This window comes from Aedes aegypti, chromosome 2, assembly GCF_002204515.2.
Source record: "Aedes aegypti strain LVP_AGWG chromosome 2, AaegL5.0 Primary Assembly, whole genome shotgun sequence".
In the NCBI taxonomy this organism is placed as follows: domain Eukaryota; kingdom Metazoa; phylum Arthropoda; class Insecta; order Diptera; family Culicidae; genus Aedes; species Aedes aegypti.
In genome coordinates this window covers 35,530,136-35,550,928 of record NC_035108.1, presented here as the reverse complement: position 1 = coordinate 35,550,928, position 20,793 = coordinate 35,530,136, and the positions used below count along the sequence as shown (strand labels likewise).

Genomic DNA, 20,793 nt, shown 5'->3' with positions numbered 1-20,793 from the left:
GAAAGAATGACGACTATCGGCCATGCTTGCGCCACACATTGGGACGAAATCAAAAGAAAAATGGGAGATGTATGTTGCGCTAAAACTATCGGTTTTAGCATTTCGGTGTTTTCGGCAATGTTTCTTCTTTTGAAGAGTACTTTGATTGTGTCTTTAAATAATTTCATTTTCTTTTTGTCTTCGACAAAGTTTTCAATTTTGAGAATTGACAATGAAAAATTTATTGTTTATCAGTGTATACTTTCGGTGCATGCGTTAATGTCCAATTATTTTCCATTTCGTCCCGCTGTGCACCCGGTACTGTCCAAGTCGTTCGCTGCTGGACCGAACAGAGAGAAGCGTGATTAATCGGAACCGTGAATTTTCCTGTTTAGTTTCAACCTTTGTCACGTACCGCGCTCTGAGATGTCACTGGGAGTTGAAACGCGGGTCTTGTCTACCCGATCGAAGTCGATATTTCGGAAGCCGTAGCGGCCGGAGGCGATGATTTATCATTCTACTAATGAAACAAAGAATTATGAATGAGCATTTCTCACCTTTGGGGGTCTCACTTCTTTGAAAATTTATTTGCTTTTTTTGGTTTTCGTGTAAATACGAAGACTTGTTCAAGATTCAAGCCTATTTCTTCAAAACTACCCAATGATTAAGCGTAGAACTTTATCAAACCAATAGTTGATGATCGCTCATAAATAAGTATGGCAAACGGTGACACTTGGATTGCGATGGAAAGCGACACCAACAACAAATACTATCAATAAATATCCATAATAGTCTTAATGGGGGTCTCGGGAACTCCGGCGCAAGACACCCACGCGACCAAACGGTATCCTAAGCTAATGCGCATCGATTTATTCAATCAGATATCGACGATGGACGCCCGTCTTGCGATTGGGTTTCTCAAACGACCAAGTGAAAATAGCCTCTCCCCGATACTACGTGTAAGACAACCAGCTCGCCAACTATTCAAATTAATCCATAAGTTATCGCTAATTTATGTCGATTAAGGTCGACGGGACAGCCTTCTCCATTTCAAGCTTGCAATCTAACGCATGCGAGAGTGAGCTACCTCGCCGAAAATATGTCCACTGTTTGGTTGAGGCTGAGCAGGTGAGCACAACTTTTACTATCGAAATCAAGCTTCCAGGCTGCTCGGAGCTAATGTGAATATTTGCACACGCGTGGGTTGACTGAGTGGATCGTTCCAAAGCGACAGCATAAGTGATATTTTGACAAATGCTTGCAAGGATTTGCATAGAATTTGCGGTGATTGGCTGGGTGGGTAGAGGTTCGGCTTTCATTCAAATTGTGTTATGGGAGTGCTATACATAGGTTTATGTATATTTATTAGAGCAGTGTATTGTGACAGCGACTTTTATTGATTCAAGGAGATTTTATCTCTTTTGGTGGAAAAATACTACGGCGGTTATTTACGAAAAAGGTTTCGATTTCTATAGAAATTTCAAACGTTGTCCATCCAATGGTCATGGCGGATTGAATGCTATTCTGGAAAGAGATTTGTTGTTTTCAGTACTGAATATGGATATTTTCTGTCAAACTATTGTAATTTATTCTAATACCAAATTGGCCAATCATAAAAGGTTGGCTTCCAATACCGGACTCAACCAGGCATTAGCTCGATTTCTGTACATTTGTACATCATCGAATGTTTTTACTCCAAATATGGTATTTCACAGCCAATTTACTGCATTTGCAATATTTACAAGCACAATTTGAGTTTTGCAAGATGTCCATCAAAAACCCCCTTTTCATATATGCATGATGAAAAATAACACATTTTACGAAGCTGTCTGCAGTTCGAAACTGGGGGACAGATGCTTCATGACCAAAATTGTAGTTTGCCCACATTAAGTTTAAAGATAGCACAAAGTACATTAATACTTTCAAATTATAATTATATTCGATCAAATTAGGCTCAAGTATAAGACGATACGTCAAATTTTTAACGATTTTCAAACATCTTAACTTTTTAAAAAGGCGTGCATATTATTGACCGCCAAAAATATGTTTACCATCTCATGTCATTTTTATGACTTCTGTGATACAAATTTGATGTTTTGTTTAAAAAAAAACATGTTTTGGAGGCAAGCCTGTAGCAAAATTATTAGTTTTGTTACTTTTATGCATATAGGACACTTATGCGATTAACGTTGCGAAAACCATTATCAATATTAGAACATACATAGGGTGCCGGTGCCATTAGAGGACTACCTAAGCTATAAAAAGTCATAACAAAATAACGAAATGCCTTAACGGAGATGTTTTGGCGTCATCAGAAAGATTTCTTCCTCTTCTATATAGGAAAAATATAAAAAGAATGATAAAAATATTTTTTTTAACATAAAATCGCTTGAGCCACTATTGGTACACGTGTTCCAGTAGTTGCGCTAGTGCTCCAGTAGTAGACGTTCGGGAATGATACTAGGAATTTTAAACAAAATGATAATTTTTTACATAGGTTTTAAATTTTTCCCTTGAAACAGCAACTAATATCATTCGAATGAAGCATAAAAATCATCTCTGCGACTTTTCTCCATTTATTTACATCCATTTTTAAAGCTGTTTCCATCCGTTGGTCCACTACTGGAACATTATGGCAACTATTGGTGCAAGGGAGCAAGTTTTTTGCGTAAACTTTATTATTTATATGACTTTTTGATAGAATAAAATGCTGAAATTTGGCAAATCGACTAAATTAGAGGTGATCTATCCACCAAAAATAGCGCACGTCGTTTTCATCGAAAAATGTTCGTTTAATTCCATAGTCCAATCTACTGGTACATTACAACCATTGGTACGGGCACCCTATTTATGATTATATAAATCATTTGGTGATATTTAATTATTCCCTGAAATAATCTTCAGCTGTTATGAAAGTAAAATTGATAAAAAAAAAATGAAAAATTCAAAAAGACCTGAATCAGTGAAGTGCAAATATGTGCAGTTGAATCCTTCACGATCCTTTAGTTTACATACTAAAATACCATTGGGAATAGATTTTAGCCTGGGACAAAAATGTATGGGATGTGTGAAGTTCCGATAAAAAATCGAATATTTATTTCAGTGTAATCCTCACAATAGTCCATTTTACGAGCCGTTTCGGATCAGCTGACCGCTCATTTTATGAATGAAATTTTGACGGGAGGCGGTGTGCGTAGCGTGTGAAAGTAACAGCATTATCAACTCTGTTATCGTTTCGTAGAATGGACAAATGGACTATCATCCAAACTTAATGACGAATTTTTATTACATTTCATTCTTCTAAGATGGCTTTTTGAGTAAGCTATCAAACTGTGTAAAAGGATCTGTATGAAATATGACGATTATGCAGTACCGTCGTTGGCGGTGAGAATAGGTCAAAAAGGGATATGTACGATTTATTTGTTGAATAACTATCGAAATTTCATTTCATTTCATTTCATTTATTCATCCATATACTTGTAGATTAAGGGTAACCCTTATATCGCTCTACTCGAAATCTAATTGAATCCAATACACTTTCAATTCAATTTAACTTAAAAAAAAATGAAAATTTAACTCCAATAAACTTCAAATTTGGTGTGTATGTACTTTGAAGGTACATTAACAACTATTCAAAAAATTAAAGAAAAAAATATATTCACAGCGGTACCAAGTGAATGAAAAATGACCCAATCTCACCCCATAGAGAGGGTGACATTGGGTCACTATAATTAAAATAACTTGTTTTTGCGAATATGATTGCAAAACCATTCACAGCTGAAAAATTTTGATGAAATACGATGCAAACAAGACGAAAAGATATCTAAGATGTTTCACAAGTAAGATAAACCCACTTAAAAGAACGATTATACCAAAAAATTAAAGAGCTACGAGAAAAAATATGTAAACCCAACATTCATCGACAAGTTTACATAAATTTTCTTGTTTTTTCCCTCAAATTGTCTTCAAAGTCTCATCCCCATTGCCATAAAGCCTATTCAGTTTCCCCAAATGTGATTATTTTAAACCTTTGCAAATAGTTAAAGTTCGGCGCGACATTCCACGATCAATACATTTCAGGCAGATCTTGACGTCATAATCCCGATATTTCCGCGATCCAACTCATTTGTACTTCCGTGAGAAGTTTCTATAATATGAAAACACTGATAAATAAATAAATTAAAAAAAAAATCCATTTGATAAAATTCAACGATGTTGCTGGGCACAAAACACAGTTGCTGGTTTGAGAAGTTGTCGAAATGCGGTGCATTGTTATTCAATGCACGGAATACTGAAGTAGACTTGTTTGATGTTTCAGAGAAGCTGTATTTAGATAGAATAAAAACATCTTGATGAAAAAAGAGAACACCCGGCACCGTAAAATGTCAAAAAAGTGGACTTGCAATTTTATTTACTATCGTTCTAGCTTGACCCAATCTCACCCCCATTTTCGATGTTTTAGACACCGTACCGAAAAAAATGAAATTTTTGTGGAAAAATCAAATAGATTCCGGAAAACAACTGTGAAGTGTCATGAAAAGACTTTCAACCTTCTACTAATATAACGATAGAGGTTAAAGTACATGCGTAATACTCTGCACAGAAGAAATTTAATGTGGTAAATTTTATCTAGTTTTAACATACAACTTTATTGATATAGTAAACAAAAACTACTAATTCAAAAAATGTATATTGTGATGAATTCTATGTAATAATATGTTCCCTAACACATGAATTATAAATTTTAGTAATATCAGCGTTATTAGCTTAAATATTTCATAAATCATATTTTTCCGTGTTGCCCCAATCTCACCCCCTAGACCCATTGTCACCCCCATCGACGGTATATTCTATTCCATTCAACATAAACATTGTGTTTGCACTTATTTTTTTAATTTTCTTAAAAATCATGACTTTGTCTTACTGTAACAATGAAACTATAATAGATATTGCTCTGATATTTCAGGAATATCTTAATAGAAGTATTAACTGCGAAATGATGTATACAAAAAACCAATCAGAACAAGTAATTTTTTTTCGATTATTGGCCATCTGATCGCCCAGCGGGACAAACGTTCGAGCCCAGGCTTCCGAATTCTCACTCACTCTCACGATAATGGATTTATCCCTCACAGCCATTTTCAGCGATTAGCTGCCTTGCGATTTTATCCGTCCACAAAATAAAGCGAAAATTAATTGCACATTTCCGCAGCTGTGAGAAGTTTGTTTTCTCTCTCTCCGATCCATGGAGAACTATTCCTGTATGCATCGCCACAAGCAGCAGTTGCTTTTATACACCAAATTAACCACTGCTTTCGTCAAGTTGGTGTGGTAGCATGGTTAGCGTATTTTAAGCAATGTTCTAGGTTCGAATCCCGTCGCCGGCACTAGTTTTTGTTTATCCACGCTGGGGGATTCCCTGATTCCCTGATAATTCTCGGGAGCAGTTGGTGAGCGAAAATATGATGGAGTGAAAAATATATTATCCCCGGAGTGGAGGGATTTTCGGTTATCCGCCATCGTAGCTCCAGGGAAAATTAGTGTGAGCGATAAAAGATATTCACGAAAAAAGCATTCTCCTTACGTGCGAAAAATCGTAGATTTCGCATCATTGATACGAAAATTCAGAACCCTGTTCGAGCCATATTTGGTCGGCGTTAAGTCAGAGGGGACCAAGTACAAAACTTGGGAAAATTGGATTTTTCTCTCATTAGATGCGAAATTACCTTACCTCCGTTTCACTTTGACCAGATTTGATGAATGCTGTAAACTGCGAGAGATATGTAACAAATTTTCTTTGGATGATCAAAAAAAAATCGATAAAAGTGTGCAGTCAGAGACGACCAAGTGCTTATCATAACAGCGAAAATGATCAGCGCGCTGAGGAATGTGAGGAAATGAAAAACATTTCAAGAGATTTGTCAGATTTTTCGACATCGAATGATTCTTCTACTTACCTATCAATGGAAACTTATAAATATTACTTAATTCGATGCATTTGACCATTTACCATATTTGGATGGGTGGTCAGAAATTGCAACAATTTCTGTGCAGACAGAGTGGACCAGGTGTTGAAAAGCACTAAATTGATTGATTATTGCATTTTTTGAGTCGATTTCAGAGTCCGATAGTCCATTTATAATAGTTCCATGGTGTATGTATGGAACGTGCTAAAACCAGCTTATTGGACCAGTATATTTTGATCGGTACTGAAGATTTCCACTTGGTACATTCTGACTAAACACATATTTGAATATTTCTAGTCTTCAATGCAATGACCCTGCCATACCTTAATTTTCAAATTATCGTAATGCCACTGATTTCGGTATTGATGATATGGATTATTGAAGAATTTACGATACTGGTGTCGAAGGGTCTTGACAGTCTGCTTATTCCTGAGATATGCACCCAGTTTGACCATTGAAGCATTAAATGATTATTATTTTCCTAGAAGTTGTTTTATTTAATTACCTCGTGAAAAAAAAATGAAAATTGCCTAAAATTCACATATTATCTTAAAACTTTGCTTTTTGCCTGATTTTTGCTTAGTTTTTGTTTGAAACAAACAAATATTGGGGAATCTGAATAGATGTCGATTAATTGAAGTAGTTATTCAGTAAACATTCAGGGTTAAGTGCAGGAAGCATTTCTGGTGAAGATTCTAGGATAGTGCCTAGAAACTACTTAAAGTAAATTACTGAAGTACAGTGACCCCACGCAGTTGAATCACCCACAATTTATGAATCAGCTGACTTCAAAAGACAAAATTATTATCAAACTTGTCACAAAACATCACAGAATTATTTTTACTGATAAGAAACTATGTGTAAAAATAATTCTGTGATGTTTTGTGACAAGTTTGATAATAAGTTTGTCTTTTTAAATCAGCTGATTCATAAATTGTGGGTGATTCAACTGCGTGGAGTCACTGTAATTAATGATGGAAATCGTTCTTAGTGATATTCTAGGTTGCATTCTCAAAAATTCATAGTATGATTCCTGTAGGAGTTCTTCAACAATCTTAGCAATTTCTAGTGGAGTTGCTTAAGAAACAGTTCGGTATAAATCCATGGTCACCAGACTGTGGCCCTCACGACGGTGTTGTGCGTCTCGCGAACTGATATTGAATATTAATGTAATGTAGGTCGGATGTTCTGATTTTATGAAGACATAGTTATTATTTTTTTGAAACTCACAATAATTTTTGAATTTCGGGTGTAATCTCTAGTGGTTTTAGAGGTGTTTTCACACGTATTTCAAAATAATAAATTCAATGAGTCCCAAGTCAACATGAAACGCAAGAAAAAAAACCAAAAGAGGGATTTTCAGAGGCATCTTTGAAGGATTTCATGGAGTTATTGATGACAAACTCCCAAGAGCGTTATCAGGAGCGAATTTTAAGGAATATCTTGAGGAATTATTGAATATATATTTAAAACACATCTGAATGGATGTTATAAGAAATATAAAATAAATGAATTTTCGAATTCACATGGTAGGGTGCAGAGCTATTTAGGCACTTCCATGATTCACTTTGGCATGGGGGTTTTTCTTGGCCGAAATGTCTGAAATTTTGCTATAGGAAGCCCTTCAACACGACGCATATTGTTGTAAAAAACCCTACTGAAGAAATGAATCAAAAGTGCCAAGAATAGGATCCGGCACCATATAGAGTATCTTCGTGCAGTGTTGATAGACTCACACTCAAATCTCAATTAATACGCTCTCCCGTGAGAGTAAACACATTAGAGATCTGCTTCGCAAATCTCACGCTTGAGATTTTGATGCAAAATCAACTCAATCAAAAATGATTTAGTCGCGAAACCCGGCAAAAACTCGTGAAACCCGAATGTTGTTGTTTACGTTAGAAAGGATTAGTATAATTTTACCAGACTTACAAGAAGTTATTGCCGTGTGTGAGATAACTGTGGAAATACGATACAATGAGCCAAAAAGGTGAGCCAAATCATCCATGATTTTTTGACTGCTGAGTTGCGTGGTTGACAACTTACGCATTGGAAATCTCGAGCGTGAGTTGTGAGAATAGTTATTTAGGCAAGAAGTTGTAAAATGATGATTTTTTCAGCACGAGTTGTACATTTATCCAACGATGCTCGCCGAGTTGGATAAATGCAACGAGTGCTGAAAAAATCGAGTTTTGCAACGAGTTGCCTACAACATTTTTTGCTATTTCGAAAAATGCAATTTCAGCTGGATGAACTCTAAAGGCACAAACAAACATTTCAAGAGAACTCACATGGGCACACATCCATGCGTAGTATCAATTCATTATTTTTCAATCACGTAGGCTGTGATACAGTAGTACCTCTACCCATGAATGTCACAAGTTTTCACGCTCCCATCGATATCAGGTAAGAAAGCACAGCACAAATGTTGGACTATTCGATTCCAAATCAGAAGCGCCAGCCTGTGTGGGGTTGTCCATAAATTACATGGTCATTCATGGGGAGAGGGAGGGTCTGGCCAATGATCACGGTCCATACGAATTTTATAAATTTGTGTATGGACAAATAACCATGAGGAGGGAGGGGGGTTGCCTGGAATCCCAAAAAATCTGATCACGTGGTTAATGGACAGCTCCTGTCGGAATCAGATCGCACAACGGATCTAGAAACAGAAGCATTTATGCTTATTCTGCGCGGCATGTGAGGCGAGACGAGTCGAATGAGGGACAATTCTCGCGTAACTTTTCAAAACGGCCTATCTAACAATTCACACATTTCGAGTAAATCGAGCTTGAAGGTTGTGAAAATATATTTTGAAACTGTATCAAAATGAAACAATTTTTCCACACTGTGTTGCTTGTAGAGGGAAGCAGTGTAATAGAGTTCAACGTATGAAATGAAATTTTGTCAATTTATTTGGAAATTACACTGAAATCTATAAAAACATCAGATAGGACGTTTTGACCAAAAATATGTACATAGGATAAATCACATAGGTCGTTCTGTTTCAACAATTGTTACATTGGACATTCATTTCTGTCATTTTGTTTCAGTTATAGTAACATCGGATATTTTGATTTGAGCACACAACAATCATGTTTTATTTCATTTTGTATCCACGTGCGTTGAACTGCTTCAACATTCAAGTTGAACTGCTCATTTTGTTGCGGTGTGATAATCGCAGGCACCAGCTGTGCTTTGTTTTTATTCATTTGAAGAAGAGACGAATGACCTTCGGGTTAAAGTCTCTCACGAACAACAACAATTTGATTCATTCAATGCCACGCCGTCACTTTTTCCCCCCCCGTCTATGTGTCCTATGTAACAACAGAAGGAGGGGAAACGTTGAGCTGTATTTGGGACTTTTTGCTTTCTCACTGTTTCTCTCTCAATATTCCCCCCATTTCAATGCTGGTTTCGCCCACACTTGTTCGTGTGTGAGTTACCCACTGCACGACAGGTGGTGACGACTGTGTTGCATTCGGCACCAGCCGTCGGCGCAAACAAGAAATAGCGGTGGGAAATGATGACGATGACGGCGCCGTCGATTGTGTTGTAGGAAACCAATGCCAAACAAATACATACAGCTTCTCCGCTCTTCGGTGAATGATTGATCTGCAAATATATGTGCGCAAGTCGCGCATGCACGTTGCTCGTGTTGCTGCCGTGAAGCATATGTATATGCTTCATCGACCATGGATCTGAATCGGATTGATACAATAAGATCATGATGCTGAATATCATTTCCCTACATGCACTCAATACGCTGATAATCGACATTTTGTTGCGGTGTGCTAATCGGAGACACCAGCTGTGCTTTGTTTTGATGTAACAACAGAAGGAGGGGAAACGTTGAGCTGTATGTAGGACATTTTGCTCTCTCACTGATTCTCCCTCAATTTTCCCCCCGTTTTTATGACGGTTTCGCCCACATGATCATGTGAGAGTTTCCCACTGCATGATGTGGTGGTGGTGACGGTTGTGTTGCAATCAGCACCAGCCGTCGGTTGAAACAAGAAATTGCGGTGGGGAATGATGACGATGACGACGCCGTCCATCTTGTTGTAGGAACTCGAGAAAGGAGCCCACGTCTAACAAATACATACAGCTTCTCCTCTCTTCGGTGATTGATCGCTCTGCAAATATGTGTGAGCAAGTCGCGCATGTACGTTGCTCGTGTTGCTGCCGGGAAGCATATTTATATGCTTGATCGACCATGCATCTGAATCAGATTAATACAATGACATCATGATGCTCAATCTTGTGCTCAATATCATTCCCCTATATGCACGCAATGCGCTAATAATATGAAAAGAGATGTTGCAGCTGATCCAATCCGGCGAAACGGTAAAACATGGTTTGGCAAAAAGACCAAAATACAGTTTTGTGTAACTCATTCTCTTTTTGTCACTTGAGCGTTTTCAATTTTGCGAGGCAGTGCGACTCTGAAAATATCGACTGAAATGATTGAGAAGCAGTTATTATGGCATTCTATACATCTAAGTAGTGTCTCAGACACGCTTCTACAAATCATTCTACCTTTTAAACTCCATTCCAAAGCTTTATTCAGGAAAGTCCAATGTAACATTAGAATCGTGTTTATTCATAAATGTTACATAGGACATGTGGTTGGTTCTCTGATCAAAGGTCCAATGTAACAATTGATTAAAAGCGATGCAGTTTTGAACATTGGTCATTTTGTTAAGCTTTTAATAGATTAATTTGTTGTTAATATATCAGAACGAGTGTTCTAGTGTGCTGCTAAGTGGTGCAACGCAAATGATTTGCAATGATAATCTCGATTTGTTTACATTTGTTACTTAGGACGTTTTGAAAAGTTACGCGAGAATTGTCGACTCGCTCGCATTGGATTAACATTAGTCGCCTCACATCATCCGAGGTGAGAACGACTCGTCTCGACTCACACGCCGCGCAAATAAGCACAAATAGCATGAAGAGGGGTTTGGTTGATGCCTACCAAAACAGTACTGAAAAGTGCTACTTTTCAGCACCGAAAAGAGTGCTGAAAAGTAGCACTTTTCAGCACTGTTTTTTGCAGTAGGAAAAGTAGGCCATTATGTTGATCAACTTCTTAATGAAAAGTTGATTGATTTGCAACGGAATTGCAAAAATTGAGTTTTTCACAACACTGTCTTCGTGCTGGCCGTACGATATACAAATCCGATCGGATATAATATATATAATAGAGATTGAATGATATACAGGTTCTAATGTGCATTCTATTAACCTATGAATATCCACCATAACATCCCACATAGCAGAACAAATATGAACAAAACGACTCGGCATTGAATGAAACCAGAAAAAATGCCACAACAAATAGATGGTTCAAAAGGTTCATCAAATAGACACACCACTCTAAAAGTCGTCTCCCGAAAAGGTGCTTATCAATCGGCAACGCGCAGTTGAAGTTGAGCACAAACATTTCAATCGGAGCGTAAAACTGGGCATCCATTGTAAAATCATTTAAGTGAGCACACAAAGCACATCCGGACCAGGGAAGAATACAAACGGTCGTGTTCGCCGCTGGAAAAGCCTTTGACCCATTGCCAAACGTTGGAAACTCATTACCCAGTAAAGCAGACGCCACGACGCATGCGAAATCGATTCCGGACGATTGGGGCCTCCCTCTCTGGACTGCTAACTTCCGATGGTAGGTTTTTACGAGTATGTGCCAACCGTGGGACAAGGTACATTACGTCAGACGGCAGTTTTTATGCACGAACCGTCGTCGCAGAACGGCAGTAGCATAAGCAGATCCAATGATCACCCGTTTTACCATCAACGAATTCGTTTGTCCGGCTGATGGCGGAAAACGAATTTGAATATTTTTTTCAAGTCTGTTCGCTCCCACACAGTTCCCAACTGAGAAACGTTCTGTTTGAACAGCTTTTTACCTCGCCTGCAAATGCAACGAACGACAAATCGTGGACCGAACATGAGTTGCAGATGGGACTGATCGTTCTCTGCGTTTTCAGTTTTGTCCAGCCAGTTTTGTAACGGCGATGACAACAACGCTCAATGATCCGAATTGACAAAAAAATGTCTGAACGGGTTTCTAAAGGAATACCTAAAAAAATCCTGGAGGAATTCTCGAACTAGAATTGGGGAAAAATCTTTTAGAATCTCTGAACAAATTTAAGTAAGAGTATTTTATAGTATTTTTGAAAGAATCCAGTGATCGATTCCTGGAATAATTCAAGTTTTAATTTTCACATGAAAAATAATGAAGACAATTTATAATAAAGCTTATCATAATTTACCAAATAAAACCAAATAATTTTTAGTTTGAAAATTGTAAGATCGTTTTTAAATTCAAATTTTTGGGTGAAGAATCTTTACATTCTATGGCTTTCTTCTGGAATGCTTCATGGGTTATGTCATCAAAATTTTTTAGGAACTGTTTTAGGAATTCTTCAGATGCTCATCATTTGTATTATTCAGTAATTCTCATCATTTGCATTATTCAGTAATTCTCCCAAATCATCCTTTAATAATTACTTCTGGGCTTTTTTTCCTGAACTCTCTCAGATCCCTTCAAAAGTTTTTCCAGAAGTTTATTGAGGACTTTCACAAAAAAAAACCTTTCATTTTCGACTAGTTGACCCGGCTAACAGTAGGTTGTATTTATCATATTTGTTTCCAAATTTCCACAGTATCTTTTTCTGTAGTGATTATTTAAATAATTTTGCAAGAAATTTCTCCAAAAAAAATACAACCGTATTTTCTAGACCAGTTCCGATAGAGCTCCATTCTATTACTCCTAGGGATTCTCTAGAGAGTTCTTCCGGTGATTCCTGCAGAAAAAAATTCCAGAGATTTTTCCCTCCATAAATTTGGCAATTCGTCCAAAGATTATTCCAGTGATTTTCCCAGAAATATATAGATAGAGATTTCTCCAGCAAAATCTCTACAGCAATCCTTCCAGAAATTTGCCCAAGGATACTGCAGGGATTTGTCCAAAGATCCCAAGCAGCAGAGTTTGTTTCAACTCAAGAATAAAATTATCTCTTGAAACTAATCAGAGACGCCAATTGTTAAAAATATGACTTACAATTGCACTGAATAGCAACGCAAAAAGCCCAAGAGGCGGAGTCTGTTTGCAACATATTTAAGTTATATCGAAATCGCTTATTTGTTGCAAAATACCTAAAAGAAAAAAGAAATAAAAACAAAGATATGAACGTGAATCGAACTTCTGACCTCAAGATCACTAATCTTCTCCTCTACTCACTACTCCATCAGCTCTTCGGTCAATGCACTATAAAAGCGACCACATGACCCATTAATCAAAGTTTGTTGCTTATAACTTTACTGCACCCTTCGGAATACAAGTTCATTACTGGCGAAATTAGGCCACGCCTGCAATAATCTAAACTTTTCGCACAAACTTCCGCGCAAACTGAGAAACGCGTTTTAAACAAACAAACTGTTGCTAGACCATGTTTTCATTGTTACATGATCCGTAAGGTACAACTCAACCATAATGCAACTGGATCGAAACAAACAAACTTCTAGCTATCATACCGTTTTGATTCATATTACAGATAGCTTCAAATTCCGGACACTCTCGTTTGTATGGGAAACATTTCACACGAAATGTTTCAATTTTCGCCGTCCAAAAGTTCTCATTTTCGAGGCTCGTTTTATTAGGTTTTTTCCATAAATTTCATTGCAAATTTATAATGCCCAACTACCTTAGACGTCTCTTAAGTGGTTGAACGATTTCAATTGATAATTTGACTGTTCCATTAATGATTATCATGAGCTGTCCGTAATTCGAATCAAAGCGTCCGGAATATGAGGCAAAAGTGAGGGAGCGTCCGGAATAAGAATCATGAAAAGGCCACACGTTTTGATTGATTTAAAATTATTCAAGTTGCGGACGCGTATTCTTTACCCACCATCCGAAAGTTAAGGGCTTCCGACGCTCGATAACGCTAAAAAATCATACAGAATGATTTATTTTGTATAGTCCAAGCTGGGTTATACTTCACTGAGGCCTTAAGTGTCCGTAATATGAATCAAAACGGTACACGTAGTTTAGTGAAACTTTCTTGCAACTGGGGTGAATCATCTTGAGTTGTGGGTATGGGACGAAAATTGAATGTAAGTTGCGGATGAAACTTGACTTCATTGCTATTTGCAAAGGACTTTTGCCGCAAATCTTGTCGTTTCAAAAATATTGAACGTCCAACAAGGAGTGAAATGCATGTTCATTGGAACGGCAATGAAACTTCATGAGCCTTGATATTGATATGCAACCGAACTAGAACCAGGTAAGTTACAGATGCTTTTATTGATACACGATTGGAACTATTTTTGAAAAGCATCTCTTTTGAAGATGTTTTGCGTGCTACTTGGGATGACTCTAGAGATGTCTCCAAGGATTCCTTCAGCAATTTACCCAGATAGTCCTTCAGAGATTTTTCCAGCAAATTCTTCAGGAATTTCTCCAGAGATTACTCCAGAAAACTCTTTTTATGGTTCCTCCAAAAGTTGTTCAAGGATTTTTTTTTCTTTTTGAGGAATTCCTCAAGAAATGTTTGCGGGTTTTTCTCCAAATACTTCGGCAAGAATTTCTCCAGGAATATTCCAGAGATTTAACCAGTGATTATTCCAGGAATTCTCCCAGGAATTTTCTAGGGATTCCTCCATAAAATCCCATAGGGATTCCTCAATATTTTTTCCGAAAAGTTCCTCTTGGGATTGCTCCTAGAGAACTTCCAAGCATTTCTCCAGCAATTTATCTACGGATTTCTCAAAAACAAAATTCATGGAAAGAGTCCCAGAACATTTTTTGAAGGAATTCGCGGGATTATTTCTGATGAAAACTCTGGAGGAATTCGTGATGTAATCTCTGGAATTCTTGGAAAGGTAATTTTTGAGACCCAGAACAATTCTCTAGATAAACTTCTAGATAAATCTGAAGGATTTGTTTAAATTGATGTGTAGTTGTGATAATCTTTAAAGTACTTCCTGTAGCGATTTTGGAAAAGCTATCTTTAGGAGAATTGCTGAAAAAAAAACATTGGAGGAATCCCTTTAGGAATTCTTGAAGTAATTACTTGTTGAATCCCAGGAGAAATTCCTGGTGGTTTACCTACAGGAATTCCTGGTAGAATCTCATAAGCAATCCGTGAAGAATCCTTGAAGATATCTCCGGAACAATTCCGAGAGGAATTTTGTGAGAACTACCTGGGGAATACACTGAAAGCATCATCGAAGGAATTTCTGGAGAAATATCTGTAGCAGTCTTCCCAAACGAACACTGAACACGTTGGTTCAGGCGGTTTCGTACTCTCCTTGCACTCTGTTCTCGTGTGCAAACCGAAACGCTCGAACCTGAACCTAAACCCAAACTTGTGTAAAGTGAACTTCGGTTTAAACGTCGGTTCAAAAACCGATCCATTTGTACCTCGGTTGCAACCAAGGGAGGTACTGGCGGCTTTTTACTGCTACCCCAATGTGTCACTGGTTCTAAAAAGTAAACAACCATACAAAATTACGACCAAACATTGGTTAAGGCGTAAAACTGGTTCTGGACTTAGGTTGGCGGCTTTTCAATTTTATTCCCAGTTGACAGCCGCCCTCCACCCTTGGTTGCAACCGTGGTTCAAATTTTGGTGCAAAACTTCGATTGCATCCGAGGCTCAAAACGTTGACACAAACAGACAGAAAACAATCCATGCTTAGCAATTTCTACTTATCGTGTCTTAGTATGATATAGTAAAATCCTTGGTTTTTTCTTAAAGTTCCTGCTGAATGTTATTTAAAGTATTGATCTTAGTTGATCTGCTTAAATAAAACATTTATTCAAGCCTCAAGGGTTTCGCGATTTGAACCAAGAAGTTCCATATATGATCGTAGAAATTTATCCGCGTGTCAACCGTTCCCCGTTTGACTGCTTTGTGCCATTATTTGAACCCAAGTTTGAACCGAAGTACACATGTACCGCGTTCGATTTGAAATACTGGTACAGGGACGAAGTGCGTTTGTGGTTCAACACAAGTTGCAAGGTTCAAACCAAAGTTGCACTTCGGTTCTGTTCATGGGAAGACTGATCTGGAGTAATCCTAAAGGAAGTTGTCCTAGTTTAACCCTGGAGAAATCCTTGGAGATATCTCTGCAAGAAAAGCTGTGTATATTTTTCTTGAGAAATGCTTGGAGAAGTCTTTGGACGAATTTCTGGACAAATATCTGAAGGAACATCATGAGAAAACGCTTAAAAAATACCTGGAAAAATCTCTAAAGGAATCCCTGGGCCAATCCCTGAAAAAGTTCATGGAGGAATTCTTTGAGATATTCCTGAAGGAATCTAATTAAAAATATTATTGAAAGATTCTATAGGGAAATCACTGGAGGAATTCCTGTTCGAAATATTCATGAAACTCGTTGCGAAATCTCCAAAGGAATACCTGTAGAGATATTTCTGGAGGAGGGTTCACCAGCTGGGCCGCTGTCATTTCCCGCGGTACGTAGTCTTTCATGATCCCATGGTTGTCTATGAAAGCAGGAAGGCCATGCAAGGGTTAACACGATCCCTTATAAGAATCGTGTTTAGAACCTGATAGGCGTAGATCGGGGTTTGGTCATCCAAGCCACTTAAGATGGACGGGTTCTAAACGTATCTAGAGGTTTGCCAAGGTTTTACCTGGACGTAATCGCCTACTCCCCGTTTCAACTTGGTATCACCCATCCTTACTCGTGCAGTAGAATAACAAGACAGTCAGCTCGGTGTCGCAAGGTGTCCTGATGAGCCCCCGCCACATCCTAGGTAGACCATGCTTGAGTCCCTGGTCAGATGGACCAGATGCTTGGCCTCCTCCCGAAGGAAGTGATAAAGGTGGTATTCCATACGACTGTATGGATGAGTTTCGCTTAAAAAGGCAAGAATCCTAAGCTCCCACCTGGTGCCTCCTTACTTTAGCTGATGTCATAAGGACAACAATGTTCAGGTTGCACTACCAGCTAAGAGAAGATCCAAATATGACGTCCGTCGTTTTTCAGGATTGTTAGACCCCTCCTCCCCACCTGTCACGCTTTTTCCAATACCGTAAAACTTTGATAATGCGAGACCCACAACATATTAAACGAAATAAAGAAGTTTCTGTTAATCTGTTAAGCAAAACGGATGCAAAAATAAAGAGTATTAATATGACACTTCATGCCAAAGCTATTTTCGTTGGAATCAAATGCTTTTGAGAATGTATATACAAAAATTAAAAATTTATAAGATTTTAGCATTTTTGCAACGCTTACAAACAATCTGTTCTACGATCACCATGTGATGAAGTCATAATGAGTTAGTCACTTATCCTTGACAGCTTAATTATAGTAGAACATAAATTCGGTCTCAAATCTCTTAGCGAAAACCATTTTTACAAACTAGGACCATTTTTGTAATCTAAGTCAGAAATTTCAATACAGCGTTAAACGCCTAGAGGTATGCAACGCCCTATAAATGTTCCGTAATAGATTCAATTTTGTTCGATTTATACTCCATTATCAAAGTTACCCCAAAACAGAAAACCTACTTTCGATTATATGAAAAATTATGTATCCATTCAGCATGAATCTTTTGGAAATCTATCAAGAGCACTCGATAGCTAGGATGTCAGTACTTGTTTTAAAAATATAAATTGTAATGCTTTGAAACAAAATGCATAAATATTGAAGTTTGCTTCGAAAAAAAACTATCAAAGTTACCCCATTTTACGGTATCTTAAATACGTACTGTCACACTTTCGTAAACTCCCTCCCCCAAATAATGGACGTCATTTTTGGATGATCTCTAATTGTAAGTACGCAATCCTTAGCTGGCGGTTTTTGTCATGGACAAGACACAAGACAAGAATAGAGACCAAACTTTTTTTTTCTGCTAAGTTGTCGCTTCGGACCATGGTGCAACGGCTGCCCAAACAGAAATGCTCATTTCCGTACAGATTCATATCGTTTCACGAGTGCTTCCGCGCCGCTCCGAGCGAGCAGACGACGTTTCTTCAGGGGCAGTTAGTGTCGATCTTGTAAAATCGATAGAGAAAAGGAAAAATGGAAAGATGGGCTATTTGATTGGATTACAGAGGATGCATTATACCGGACCGCGTGGAACCTCACACGTTGATACAGCTGTTGCGTGGACAGGTCAATTAAGTGGTGTTAATTTAAATTAGCTGGTTTAAGCATGCATAATGATGGAAGAAACTAGGTAAAGAAATGATTGATGGAACTATGCTTTAGAACGTCCGAAAATACAAGATGCCATCAGTATAATCACACTTCTACTTACCGATCCACTTCAAAGCTATTAGGTTGAAAAATTGCAGGATTCAGTTGGAGCAATCCATAATGTCACACAAACGACCTGCAATAAGCTCAGCCATAATAACCGACTAAGCCAGTAGTTTGTCTGTGTCGCCAGCTCAGTTTGTTATGGCATAGCAGCCCGCCTCGATCTTGGGCGCAACAAAAAGTAAACTAAAAGTTGTTTGGTTGCTGCCCGCAGCCAATCCGAACGGTGTGAGGTCATACCTACTGTCGAAGTGGGTTGAGAATAGGGCACCACCAATAGGAGTAACATTAGCCCCTACGATTGATGAGGAGGCAGTTGTCCAATATCTCCTGCATTGACGGTAGCAGTTTCTCTGCTTCTGGCGCTCTCGTTGTGCCTCGTTATGAGGCAATACCTTAGCTATGGGTCTACGGACGACACCCACGCGCGATTTCAGCTCGTATACTTAACAGGCTAGGTATAGGATTAGCCGTTTTACCAGCGATCAGAGCGACTGCTTGAATTGTCACTCCACATAGTGATTGAGAGAGCCTGTTTTTACCAAATTTTTAATTTTAAGTGTCGGCTTCCAAGAGCTACATGGGCATAGCTTCAGGTTTTTGGTGTATGCTTAAGTCGGGGCGTGTGTTTAATTTGAACTTAGGCTGAGAAGGATCTATTTTGAAGAAAAAAAAACTGATTGAGCCGTAACATGGTAAGTATGATGTTGATCCTGTCCTGAATAAGCAGTTTTTGCAAGGATCCTTCCAAGTAAGTATTCACAAGATCGAATTCCTAGGATGATTTACGTTTTCAAAGTGTGCAAATAGCACTCGGAACTATCTGGCTATAAAAAGGCTGAAGTTTGCTATGTTCGGCTACATAAAGTTCCGAAAGGAGCTCGTAAAAACTTAAATGTTCCAATCGAATCCTGAGAAGCATTTTAAGATTGGAAGCTTTTTTTGCCTAATGAAAATTGTTCTGTGGACTTTGTTCGGAACTTTGGGGAGATATTCCTAAAAAGTTTGCTTTAAGCCTCCAGAGCAGCTTTGAAGTTTACAACAAGCTCCCGATGAGCATTTTAAGCATATTTAAAATGATGAAAAGTACTGACTTGATAGTAGATTTAAACAGTCGGATAACATTTTGAATGCATTACACTCTATGCACAATGCATTACTATTGGCTTTCCGGTAATAATGAAAAATAAAAGTCAACATGGACCTTTCCGTATACAAAGGACAGATTCTCCTCCAGAAATGGTAAAGCGCGTTAACAAAGCGTTAAAAGAAGCAAAAGTAATGAAATGCGTGAGATTGTTTCAGCTCAGATCACCTACCCAAAGATTGCGAAGTATTCATTTGAAATCTATAAAAAAAACAACAAACACTCAACGTATTATTCCAAACACATCAAATTACTCACACCAGCACAAGATGTCTTCATTCAATCACATGATACATCGGATGCTGACAATCCCCCTCAGTAAAACTGGTAGAAGAAAGGAACTTGATTACATATTTTTTAACATTCCTCGAGAAATAATTACAAAATGGTATAAAACAGTGATGCTCAACATGCGGCCTGCAAGCAGTATGAACACTCCATGATCCATAACTGTAGCCCATAATTTTGTACATAAATAAACTTCTCAACACTTCGATTTGACATAAGTTTCAATTGTGAATTAGAAGTTGAGCATGTATGTTATAAATCAAACATATGAATTCAACAAGAATTCGCAGGATTAGCCGTTAGAGTCCGATAAGAATCTTCAGCTGTCCATTAAGAATCTACAGAAACCCACTTGAACTCTGAAGTTTATCGTCTTAGGGTCTTAGGGTCTTATTTAGGAGTCGGGAATTGACATCTACTCAAGAGCATGCTTGGAATTTTGGGGATATCGCTTAGAGTTTCAAGATTCCGCTGTGATATTCCTGAAGATTCTATAGGCTTCGATGAAAATCCTTAAGAGGAGAGGTAGTTAACTAGCAATCTTCAAATTCCACTGGAAATCTATTCGATATACTCATGATTTTACCATAAATATTCAAAGTACAACTAGAAATCCACAGTATTCCGTTAGAAATTCGTTGGAGTTCAAAAGTAATCCACCTATAAGCCCACTATAAGAACATAGGATCCCCTAAGGACTCTCCAGCAGAACTGGAACGCGTCGGTGTGTCATTTACATACTTAGGTGCTTCCCTCACTGCTATCGGACGGCGAGACAATGACAGAGATTATCTTCAAATTCTCTTTCATTTTTCCGTCACTACAGCTTGTAACGGTATTGTAAACTGGAACGTTTAAAGTTTACCATCTGGTATGCTTGTTATATGTTTCGCTGGAAACGTGGAATAATATCCACTTCACTTATCAAACGCATTTACTTTTCGAAATTATATTAAAAAAGTAATAGAAAAGCAACACTAAAATTGCTCTTATGAGAGCTCCGTCATTGCGACATAACAAAGTGAGATCATGAAATGTAGCTTCGACTAGTGACAGTGAAAAGAATAGTTTCATCAGGGTCTCAAGCCGGTACTTAACAAC

At 38.0% G+C, this 20,793-nt stretch overlaps 1 protein-coding gene across 1 annotated transcript in view; it reads right to left on the bottom strand.

Moving 5' to 3' along the window:
- Window positions 1-20,793, bottom strand: part of LOC5572885 — a 136,337-nt gene that overhangs the window by 67,447 nt on the left and 48,097 nt on the right. The gene's annotated exons all lie outside the window — the stretch shown is intronic.